Source organism: Arachis stenosperma, chromosome 2 (genome assembly GCF_014773155.1).
Source record: "Arachis stenosperma cultivar V10309 chromosome 2, arast.V10309.gnm1.PFL2, whole genome shotgun sequence".
NCBI classification, from domain to species: Eukaryota; Viridiplantae; Streptophyta; class Magnoliopsida; order Fabales; family Fabaceae; genus Arachis; species Arachis stenosperma.
Genome location: NC_080378.1, coordinates 84,510,800 through 84,520,767, shown reverse-complemented (window position 1 = coordinate 84,520,767; position 9,968 = coordinate 84,510,800). Strand labels below are relative to the sequence as shown.

Here is a 9,968-nt window from a genome sequence, read left to right as displayed (position 1 = left end):
CTTGTCCTTCCAAATTCTAATGGAGGACTTGTTTCAGCCATGAAACTTTGAGTGGTTTTAATTAGATCAGAGACCATGGTTGCTAAGTCAGAGGGGTTCTGCTTAGGATTCTCGTCTATTGCTGAGAAGATGATGGAAAAGGTTTGCAATTGTTAAACCTGTTTCTTCCACCATTATTATTGAAGCCTTGTTGAGGTCTCTCTGATTCTTCCATGAGAGATTTGGGTGATTTCTCCATGAAGAATTATAGATATACCATAGGGTTCTCTAGGTAATTCACCTCTTCCATTGAAGGGTTCTCAGGATCATAAGCTTCTTCCTCAGATGAAGCTTCCTAGTACTGCCAGGTGCATTTTGCATTCCGGACAGACTTTGAGAAATTAGATTGACTTGTTGGGTCAATCTTGTTCTGAGCCAGTATGGCATTCAGAGTGTCAATCTCAAGAACTCCTTTCTTCTGACTAGTCCCATTGTTCACAGGATTTCTTTCAGAAGTGTACATGAATTGGTTATTTGCAACCATTTCAATTAGCTCTTGAGCCTCTGTAGGCGTCTTCTTCAGATGAAGAGATCCTCCAGCAGAGCTATCCAAGGACATCTTGGATAGTTCAGAGAGACCATCATAGAAAATACCTATGATGCTCCATTCAGAAAGCATATCAGAAGGACACTTTCTGATAATTGTTTGTATCTTTCCCAAGCTTCATAGAGGGATTCTCCATCCTTCTGTCTGAAGGTTGGACTTCCACTCTAAGCTTACTCCATTTTGTGGTGGAAAGAACTTTGCCAGGAAGGCATTGACTAGCTTTTCCCAAGAGTCCAGGCTTTCTTTAGGTTGAGAGTCCAACCATATTCTAGCTGTCTCTACAGCAAAAGGGAATAGCATCAGTCTATAGACCTCAGGGTCTACCCCATTAGTCTTGACTGTGTCACAGATTTGCAAGAATTCAGCTAAGAACTGATGAGGATCTTCCATTGGAAGTCCATGGAACTTGCAATTCTGTTGCATTAGAGAAACTAATTGAGGTTTAAGCTCAAAGTTGTTTGCTCCAATGGCAGGGATAGAGATGCTTCTCCCATAGAAGTCGGGAGTAGGTGCAGTAAAGTCACCCAGCACCTTCCTTGCATTGTTGGCATTGTTGTTGTTTTCGGCTGCCATGTGTTCTTCTTCCTTGAAGAATTCGGTCAGGTCCTTTAAAGAGAGTTGTGCTTTGGCTTCTCTTAGCTTTCTCTTCAAGGTCCTTTCGGGTTCAGGATCAGCTTCAACAAGAATGCCTTTGTCTTTGTTCCTGCTCATATGAAAGAGAAGAGAGCAAGAAACTGTGGAATCCTCTATGTCACAGTATAGAGATTCCTTGAGGTGTCAGAGGAAAAAGAAAAATAGAAAGAAGAAGGAGAAGAAGAATTCGAACTTTAATTAGATAAGGTTCGAATTGTGCATTGAGAAGGAGTAGTACTCCATAAATAGAAGGATGTGGGAAGGAGGGAAGAGAATTTTCGAAAATTCAATAAAAAAAATCTTGATAATTTTCGAAAATTGAAAGTGGAAAAGAAATCAAGTGATTTTTGAAAAAGATTTGAAATTAGAAGTTAAAGGGATTTGATTGAAAACTTAATTTTGAAAAAGATGTGATTAAAAAGATGTGATTGGGAAGATATGATTTGAAAACAATTTGAAAAGATTTGATTTGAAAACATTTTAAAAAAAATTAGATTTTAAAAATTAGTGACTTGCCTAACAAGAAAAGATATGATTCAAACATAAAACCTTCCTCAACAGGAAAGGCGAAAAATGTTCAAATCAAATCATTAATTGTTAGTAAGTATCTTTGAAAAAGGAAAGAAATTGATTTTGAAAACATTTGATTGAAAAGATATGATTTGAAAAAGATTTGATTTTGAAAAACTTTGAAAACTTGAAAAAAAATTGATTTGAAAACAAAATCTTCCCCTTAGCACCATCCTGGCGTTAAACGCCCAGAATGGTATACATTCTGGCGTTTAACGCCCAAAATGCACCCTTTTTGGGCGTTAAACGCCCAACCAGGTACCCTGGCTGGCGTTTAAACGCCAGTCTGTCTTCTTCACTGGGCATTTTTGAATGCTCAGCTTTTTCTGTATAATTCCTCTGCAGTATGTTCTGAATCTTCAATTCCTTGTATTATTGACTTGAAAAGACACAAATAAAAAAATATTTTTGGATTTTTAATAATCAAAATGCAATAAGAATCAAATAACAATGCATGCAAGACACCAAACTTAGCAGTTTGTATACTACTGACACTATATGAGACACATAAACACTCAAGTCAAAAGAATTCAAAGATCAGAGTAAGAAATCATCAAGAATTACTTGAAGATCCTTAAGACACATGAATGAATGCATGTAATTGACACCAAACTTAAGATGAGACACTAGATTCAAGCAAGAAATATTTTTGGTTTTTATGATTTTCTAATTTTTTTGTGTTTTTCGAAAATTAAGTGAAAACATCAAAATTCTTAATGAGAATTCCAGGAATCAGTGCAATGCTAGTCTAAGACTCCGGTCCAGGAATTAGACATGGCTTCACAGCCAGCCAAGCTTTCAAAGAAAGCTTCGGTCCAAAACACTAGACATGGCCAAAGGCCAGCCAAGTCTTAGCAGATCACTGCTCCAAAAGCAAGATAAACAAGCTCTTGTGATGATAAGTTGAAACCTCGGTCCAATGAAATTAGACATCGCTTTACAGCCAGCCAGATTTCAGCAAATCATCATGAAACTCTAGAATTCATCTTCAAGAATTTCGAAAAAAATAAATGCCTAATCTAAGCAACAAGATGAACCGTCAGTTGTCCATACACAAGAACAATCCCCGGCAACGGCGCCAAAAACTTGGTGCACGAAATTGTGATCAATACTTTTCAAAACATAAACAATCCCTAGTAATGGCTCCAAAGACTTGGTGCTCAATACCATGGCATAAACACAACTTCGCACAACTAACCAGCAAGTGCACTGGGTCGTCCAAGTAATAAACCTTACGCGAGTAAGGGTCGATCCCACGGAGATTGGTGGTATGAAGCAAGCTATGGTCATCTTGTAAATCTCAGTCAGGCAGACTCAATTGGGTATAGATGATGAACGAAAATAACATAAAAGATAAAGATAGAGATACTTATGTATATCATTGGTGAGAGCTTCAGACAAGCGTATGAAGATGCCTTCCCTTCCGTCTCTCTGCTTTCCTACTACCTTCATCCAATCCTTCTTACTCCTTTCCATGGCAAGCTCGTGTAGGGTTTCACCGTTGTCAGTGGCTACCTCCCATCCTCGCAGTGAAAGCTAATGCTCACGCACTCTGTCACAGTACGGCCAATCACCGGTCGGTTCCCGCTCCTACTGGAATAGAATCCCTCTTTTGCGTCTGTCACTAACGCCCAGCAGGTTACAAGTTTGAAGCACGTCACAGTCATTCAATCATTGAATCCTACTCAGAATACCACAGACAAGGTTAGACCTTCCGGATTCTCTTGAATGCCGCCATCAGTTCTTGCCTATACCACGAAGACTCTGATCTCACGGAATGGTTGGCTCGTTTGTCAGGCGAGCACTCGGTTGTCAGGCGATCAACCATGCATCATGCAATCAGAATCCAAGAGATATTCACTAAGCCTCATATGCTTGTAGAACAAGAATGGTTGTCAGTCACCTTGTTCATAGGTGAGAATGATGATGAGTGTCAGTCATCACCTTCATCAGATTGAAGAACAAGTGATATCTTGGACAAAGAACAAGCTGAATTGAATAGAAGAACAATAGTAATTGCATTAATACTCGAGGTACAGCAGAGCTCCACACCTTAATCTATGGTGTGTAGAAACTCCACCGTTGAAAATACATAAGAACAAGGTCTAGGCATGGCCGAATGGCCAGCCTCCCAAAGTGAGTTCAATCATCAAAACATGATCAAAAGACTCTCTATATCTATTACAATAGTAAAAGGTCCTACTTATAGAAAACTAGTAGCCTAGGGTGTACAGAGATGAGTAAATGACATAAAAATCCACTTCCGGGCCCACTTGGTGTGTGCTTGGGCTGAGCAATGAAGCATTTTTCGTGTAGAGACTTCTCTTGGAGTTAAACGCCAGCTTTTATGCCAGTTTGGGCGTTTAACTCCCAATTAGGTGCCAGTTCCGGCGTTTAACGCTGGAATTTCTGTAGGTGACTTTGAACGCCAGTTTGGGCCATCAAATCTTGGGCAAAGTATGGACTATCATATATTTGCTGGAAAGCCCAGGATGTCTACTTTCCAACGCCGTTGAGAGCGCGCCAATTGGGCTTCTGTAGCTCCAGAAAATCCACTTCGAGTGCAGGGAGTTCAGAATCCAACAGCATCTGCAGTCCTTTTGAGTCTCTGGATCAGATTTTTGCTCAGATCCCTCAATTTCAGCCAGAAAATACCTGAAATCACAGAAAAATACACAAACTCATAGTAAAGTCCAGAAAAGTGAATTTTAACTAAAAACTAATAAAAATATACTAAGAACTCAACTAAAACTACTAAAAACATACTAAAAATAATGCCAAAAAGCGTACAAATTATCCGCTCATCAAAGGCTACCCTTACTGGCGTTGAACGCCCAGTGGGTGCTTCTTTTGGGCGTTCAACGCCCAAAATGTTTCTTACTGGCTTTTTCACGCCAGTAAGCCTCCAATTTCCTTTATAACTCTGTGAATCCAACCAATTGCTGTTTTACCTTGAAGAGACTTTGACATATACCTGAAAGAAAACAATTAATTAATTAATACGAATAAAATTTAAATTTTGTGATTGGCTGGGTTGCCTCCCAGCAAGCGCTTCTTTAATGTCATTAGCTGGACTATTACTGAGTTTTAATTAAGTCTCAGTCTTGAGCACTCTTGCTCAAAGTTACTTTCAAGATAATGTTTAATTCTCTGTCCATTAACAATGAACTTTTTGTTAGAGTCATTATCCTGAAGCTCTACGTATCCATATGGTGATACACTTGTAATGACATATGGACCTTTCCACCGGGATTTTAATTTCCCGGGGAATAATTTGAGCCTAGAATTAAATAGCAGAACTTTCTGCCCCGGCTCGAAGACTCTGGATGTCAATTTCTTATCATGCCATCTTTTCGCTTTCTCTTTATAAATCTTTGCATTCTCGAAAGCATTGAGTCTAAATTCCTCTAGCTCATTTAACTGAAGCAGTCATTTTTCTCCAGCTAATTTGGCATCAAGGTTTAGGAATCTGGTTGCCCAGTAGGCCTTATGTTCCAGTTCCACTGGCAAGTGACATGCCTTTCCATACACAAGCTGGTATGGAGAGGTCCCTATAGGGGTCTTGAATGCTGTTCTGTATGCCCACAGAGCATCATCCAAGCTTCTTGCCCAATCCTTTCTACGGTTAATTACAGTCCGTTCCAGGATTCTTTTGAGTTCTCTATTTGAGACTTCAGCTTGCCCATTAGTCTGTGGGTGATATGGAGTAGCTACCCTATGGCTAACTCCATAACGCACTAGAGCAGAGTAAAGCTGTTTATTGCAGAAATGAGTGCCCCCATCACTGATTAATACTCTAGGGATACCAAATCTGCTGAAGATGTGTTTCTGGAGGAATTTTAACACAGTTTTAGTGTCATTGGTGGGTGTTGCAATAGCCTCCACCCATTTGGATACATAATCCACTGCCACCAGAATATAAGTGTTTGAGTATGATGGTGAGAAGGGTCCCATGAAGTCAATGCCCCATACATCAAACAACTCAATCTCCAAGATCTCTTGCTGAGGCATGGCGTAACTGTGAGGTAGATTGCCAGATCTTTGGCAACTGTCACAATTAAGTACATACACTCGGGAGTCTTTATAGAGAGTAGGCCAGTAGAAGCCACTTTGGAGGACTCTTGTGGCTGTTCGCTCACTTCCAAAATGTCCTCTATACTGTGATCCATGGCAGTGCCATAGGATCTTCTGTGCTTCTTCCTTAGGCACACATCTACGGATTACTCCGTCTGCACATCTCTTAAAGAGATACGGCTCATCCCAAAGATAATACTTTGCATCCGTGATCAGCTTCTTTATTTGCTGTCTACTGTACTCTTTGGGTATAAATCTCACTACCTTGTAGTTTGCAATGTCTGCAAACCATGGCACTTCCTGGATGGCAAAGAGTTGCTCATCTGGAAAGGTTTCAGAGATCTCAGTGAGAGGGAGGGACGCCCCTTCTACTGGTTCTATTCGGGACAGGTGGTCTGCTACCTGATTCTCTGTCCCTTTTCTGTCTCTTATTTCTATATCAAACTCTTGCAGAAGCAACACCCATCTTATAAGTCTGGGTTTTGAATCCTGTTTTGTGAGTAGATATTTAAGAGCAGCATGATCAGTGTACACAATCACCTTTGATCCTACTAAATAGGATCTGAATTTATCAATGGCGTAAACTACTGCAAGCAGTTCTTTTTCTGTGGTTGTGTAATTCTTCTGTGCGTCATTTAAAACACGGCTGGCATAGTAAATGACGTGCAGAAGCTTGTCATGCCTTTGTCCCAATACTGCACCAATGGCATGGTCACTGGCATCACACATTAATTCAAATGGTAATGTCTAGTCTGGTGCAGAGATGATTGGTGCTCAGACCAATTTAGCTTTCAGGGTCTCAAATGCCTGCAGACACTCTTTATCAAAGATAAATGGCGTGTCAGCAGCTAGCAGGTTGCTCAGAGGTTTGGCGATTTTTGAAAAATCCTTTATAATCCTCCTATAGAATCCTGCATGCCCCAGAAAGCTTCTGATTGCCTTAACATTAGCAGGTGGTGGCAATTTTTCAATTACTTCTACCTTAGCTTGGTCCACCTCTATTCCCTTGTTCGAAATTTTGTGCCCAAGGACAATTCCTTCAGTCAACATAAAGTGACACTTTTCCCAGTTTAAAACCAGGTTAGTCTCTTGGCATCTTTTCAGAACAAGTGCTAAGTGGTTAAGGCAGGAGCTGAATGAGTCTCCAAATACTGAAAAGTCATCCATGAAGACTTCTAGGAATTTTTCCACCATATCAGAGAAAATTGAGAGCATGCACCTCTGAAAAGTTGCAGGTGCATTGCACAGGCCAAATGGCATCCTTCTGTATGCAAATACTCCGGATGGGCAGGTGAATGCCGTTTTCTCTTGATTCTGGGGATCTACTGCAATTTGATTATAACCTGAATATCCATCCAGGAAGCAGTAGTATTCATGACCTGCTAGTTTCTCTAGCATCTGGTCTATGAATGGTAAAAGAAAATGATCCTTTCTGGTGGCTGTATTGAGCCTTCTATAATCAATACACATACGCCACCCTGTAACTGTTCTTGTAGGAACCAGTTCATTTTTTTCATTATGAACCACTGTCATGCCACCTTTCTTTGGGACAACTTGGACAGGGCTCACCCAGGGGCTGTCAGAAATAGGATAAATGATCCCAACCTCTAGTAATTTAGTGACCTCCTTTTGCACCACTTCTTTCATGGCTGGGTTCAGCCGCCTTTGTGGTTGAACCACTGGTTTGGCGTCACCCTCCAGTAAGATCTTGTGCATGCATCTAGCTGGGCTAATGCCCTTAAGATCACTAATGGACCACCCAAGAGCTGTCTTGTGTGTCCTTAGCACTTGAATTAGTGCTTCCTCTTCCTGTGGCTCTAAGGTAGAGCTTATGATTACAGGAAAGGTATCACCTTCTCCCAGAAATGCATATTTTAGGGAAGGTGGTAATGGTTTGAGCTCGGGTTTAGGAGGTTTCTCCTCTTCCTGAGGGATTTTCAGAGGTTCTACTATTTCCTCTGACTCCTCCAGATCAGGCTGGACGTCTTTAAAGATGTCCTCTAGCTTTGATTCGGGACTCTCAGCCATATTGACCTCTCTTACCAGAGAGTCAATAATATCAACACTCATGCAGTCATTTGGGGTGTCTGGATGTTGCATTGCTTTGACAACATTCAACTTGAACTCCTCATTGACTTTCAAGGTTACTTCCCCTTTTTGGACATCAATGAGGGTTCGGCCAGTTGCTAGGAAAGGTCTTCCTAGAATGAGAGTTGCACTCTTGTGCTCCTCCATTTCCAGCACCACAAAGTCAGTAGGAAAGGCGAATGGCCCAACCTTGACAATCATGTCTTCAATCACGCCTGATGGGTACTTAATGGAGCCATCAGCAAGTTGAAGACATATCCTGGTTGGTTTAATTTCTTCAGTTAAACCAAGCTTTCTGATAGTAAATGCAGGTATTAAGTTGATACTTGCCCCAAGATCACATAAAGCTTGCTTGGTACAATTACCCTCTAATGTGCATGGTATCATAAAGCTCCCAGGATCTTTAAGCTTCTCAGGTAAGCTTTTCAGAATGACTGCACTGCATTCTTCAGTGAGGTAGACTTTTTTAGTTTCCCTCCAATCCTTCTTATGACTTAAGATCTCTTTCATGAACTTAGCATAAGAGGGTATTTGCTCAAGTGCTTCTGCAAACGGAATCTTTATTTCAAGAGTCCTGAGATAGTCTGCAAAGCGGGCAAATTGCTTATCCTGTTCCGCTTGGCGGAGTTTTTGAGGATAAGGCATTTTGGCTTTGTATTCCTCAACCTTAGTTGCTGCAGGTTTATCACCTACAGGAGTGGGTTAGGAAGCCTTTTTAGAAAGGTCAGCACTTGTATGTGACTGATTCCTCACTGGCATTTGAATGCCAGTGGTGGGAGCTGGAGTGGCGTTAGACGCCACTTCCTTGTTTGTTACTGGCGTTTGAACGCCAGAACCATGCTCCCTTTGGGCGTTCAATGCCGGATTCATGCTTGTTTCTGGCGTTGAACGCCAGGAATGATCATGGTCTGGGCGTTCAGCACCAGCTTTGTTCCTCTCTGGGCTCTGATTGTCCTCAGAGGGATTTTGAGTATCCTCTTGTTCATTTCTTGGTTTCCTGCTGCTTTGAAGTGAGGTATTTAATGTTTTCCCACTTCTTAATTGAACTGCTTGGCATTCTTCTGTTATTTGTTTTGACAGTTGCTTTTCTGTCTGCTTTAATTGTACTTCCATGTTCCTGTTAGCCATTCTTGTTTCCTGTAATATTTCCTTGAATTCGGCTAGCTGTTGAGTTAGAAAATCTAATTGCTGATTGAATTCATTAGCCTGATCCACTGGACTGAGTTCTGCAGTTACTGTTTTAGCTTCTTCTTTCATAGATGATTCACTGCTTAGGTACAGATGCTGATTTCTGGCAACTGTATCAATAAGCTCTTGAGCTTCTTCAATTGTTTTTCTCATGTGTATAGATCCACCAGCTGAGTGGTCTAGAGAAATCTGAGCTTTTTCTGTAAGCCCATAGTAGATGTCTAATTGCACCCATTCTGAAAACATTTCAGAGGGGCATTTTCTTAGCATCTCTCTGTATCTCTCCCAAACATCATAAAGGGATTCATTATCTCCTTGTTTGAAGCCTTGAATGTTTAGCCTTAGCTGTGTCATCCGTTTGGGAGGGAAATAGTGATTCAGGAATTTTTCTGACAGCTGTTTCCATGTTTTTATGCTGCTCTTAGGCTGGTTATTCAACCACCTCTTAGCTTGATCTTTTACAGCAAAGGGAAACAGTAATAATCTGTAGACATCCTGATCTACTTCCTTATCATGTACTGTATCAGCAATTTGCAGAAATTGTGCCAGAAACTCTGTAGGTTCTTCATGTGGAAGACCAGAATACTGGCAGTTTTGCTGCACCATGATAATGAGCTGAGGATTCAGCTCAAAGCTACTAACTCCAATGGAGGGTATACAGATACTACTCCCATATGAAGCAGTAGTGGGGTTAGCATATGACCCCAGAGTCCTCTTGTCTTGTCCATTCATACTTACTTCCATAATGGAATACAAGAGATAATTTATATGTTGATATTATTTATTTTATAAAAATTAAATTTTTTTTTATATAAAATAAAATAAAAAC

At 40.7% G+C, this 9,968-nt stretch overlaps 1 non-coding gene across 1 annotated transcript; it reads left to right on the top strand.

Moving 5' to 3' along the window:
- The first annotated feature begins 652 nt into the window (after positions 1-652).
- Positions 653-758, top strand: LOC130964654 (small nucleolar RNA R71). Its single transcript, XR_009080739.1, has one exon. It is a non-coding gene; the product is annotated as a small nucleolar RNA R71 (small nucleolar RNA).
- Positions 759-9,968: the final 9,210 nt, after the last annotated feature.